Consider the following 2,163-nt stretch of genomic DNA (forward strand, 5'->3'; position numbering starts at 1 on the left):
AAAAAAAAAAAAAAAGAAAAAGAAAAGAAAAATCACTTTTTGCTTCATGATTCCAGAATTTTTATTCCTAGACCTAGCTAACTTTGCATTTTTGTTTGTTTTTTATTGTTAAAATCTAACTTTCCAAATCGGCCACTATATCACTTGAGATTTGGGGCCAAGAGAAAGTGTGATGTCTGCTATTATAGGGGATTCCATGAGATGGTTTGTGTATTTCAAAGTAGCCTGACGAATGATGAGCAATTGTCCTCGAAAGAAAAAGTGGTGACAAATGTATGACGCCGAAGCAGTCTTTTCGCTGAGATTTTTAGGTTAAAGAGGAATATTAAACGAATGTGTTGGGTTTAAAATTTAGACCGTGGTTGTTGAGAGAGTGGTCATTTAGGGCGTTCAGACCACTCTCAATGGTAGCTGAGCTGATGTTTGTCTCAAGCGACTGTCACCTTCTGGCTTCCTCACATGAAGAGAGCGTCCAAACACGTGTGCTTCTGTGAAAGATCATGTCGGCCACTTTGCTTTATGAAGAAGGTGTCCAGCCCTGTTGGCAGAAGTCATCGGCCATATGGAGGTGGCATCAGGAGGCTCAGAAGAAGACTCAGATGTGGTGATGGAGGGCACAGAGTTACAGGAGCTAGTGACCGTGACTTGGACGGGGGACAAGTTTTCATTCAAAGGGGAAACATAACTGTGAGCGGAGGGCGAACCCCATTATAGAGCTTGGATGGCCAAACCCAACCGGAGGATGGAAGGAAAGTCTGGGACGGAAGCTGAGAGGAATGAGCAGAGTCCGTGCGCCCGGACTGTCAGCTGGAGCCCCGGGTAAGCCGGACGGGACCGCAGAGGCCAGGGGTGGCAGAACAGGGACAGACCGAAGCAGGGCGTCACTGCGGTGCACACCTCCGGGGGCGTCGCTCATTAAGCCTTCTCTGGGGCGCTGCCAAGTGGACTTTGGTTCACACAGGCAGAAGGGAGCGTAGTCCTTGGAGCTGAAATGGCTCTACCTTGGGGTTCAGATTCCAGCAGGGTACGGAGAACACCCTCTGGATGTGAGACCTCGCTGTGCACCTCAGGGCCCAGGAGAAGCTGACCGCGTCCACGCAGGACATTCATTTTGCGTGTGTGTGCGTGTGTGTGTATGTGTGTGTAAGACTATTTTTGAGAGAAGCTTTATGCTCACAACAAAATCGAGAGGAAGGCATATAGAGATTTCCCATAGGACCCCCGCCCCCCACAGACACCCCCATATCAGCATCGCCCACCAGACGGGACATTTGTTACAACCAACGGACCTACAACCACTACAACGACACGTGACCATCACCCGGAGTCCATGCCTTACATCACGGTTCACTCTTGGCGTTACACATTCCATGGGTTTCGAGAAAGGTGGCCACCTTTATAGTGTCACTCAGAGTAGTGTCACTGCGCCAAAGACCCTCTGTGCTCTGCCTGTGCGTCCCTCTCCCCCCGACCCCAAACTCCTGGCGACCACTGATCTCTTGTCTCCACAGCTTGGCCTTTTCCAGAATGTCCTAGAGTTGGAATCACGCACTGTGTAGCCTTCTTAGGCGGGCTTCTCTCTCTCTCAGTCATATGCCTTCCAGCTGCTTCCACGTGTCTTCGTGGCTTAATTCTTCACTTCTCTGCAGCGCTGAATAATACTATGGCGGTATCATTCGCATCCCATAATGGCCGGCATTTTAATGGGGACAACTTGGCGGCTTGTAGCGTCATGGCGGAGTTCTGCGGCCATCAGCATATGTGATCTCAGAGCATTTCCCTCAGTGCACCAAGGAACCTCCTTCTCGCTGTTGAGGTCCCTTTGCAAGCAGCTTCCTCTCAGCCCCTCGGTGTCTCACTGTGTCAGGCTGTTAGAGACGAATACCATAGCCTGGGGGATGTACACCACAGACACGTGTTTGGCACATTTTTTGGAGACTGGAAAGTCCGAGATCGAGGTGCTGGCAGATTTGGTGTCTCTGGGGTCTCCTTTATAAGGGCCCTCATCCCATTCATGAGGCTCCACCCTCCGGACCTCGTCACCTCCCAAAGGTTCCACCTCCTAAAGCCGTCACATGCAGGGTAAGGGTTTCAACACGTGGCTTTCGACAGACATGAAATTCCATAATATCCTGGCAACTAAGATTCTGCCTTCGGTCTCTA

This window comes from Pteropus vampyrus, unplaced genomic scaffold (genome assembly GCF_000151845.1).
Source record: "Pteropus vampyrus isolate Shadow unplaced genomic scaffold, Pvam_2.0 Scaffold648, whole genome shotgun sequence".
NCBI classification, from domain to species: Eukaryota; Metazoa; Chordata; class Mammalia; order Chiroptera; family Pteropodidae; genus Pteropus; species Pteropus vampyrus.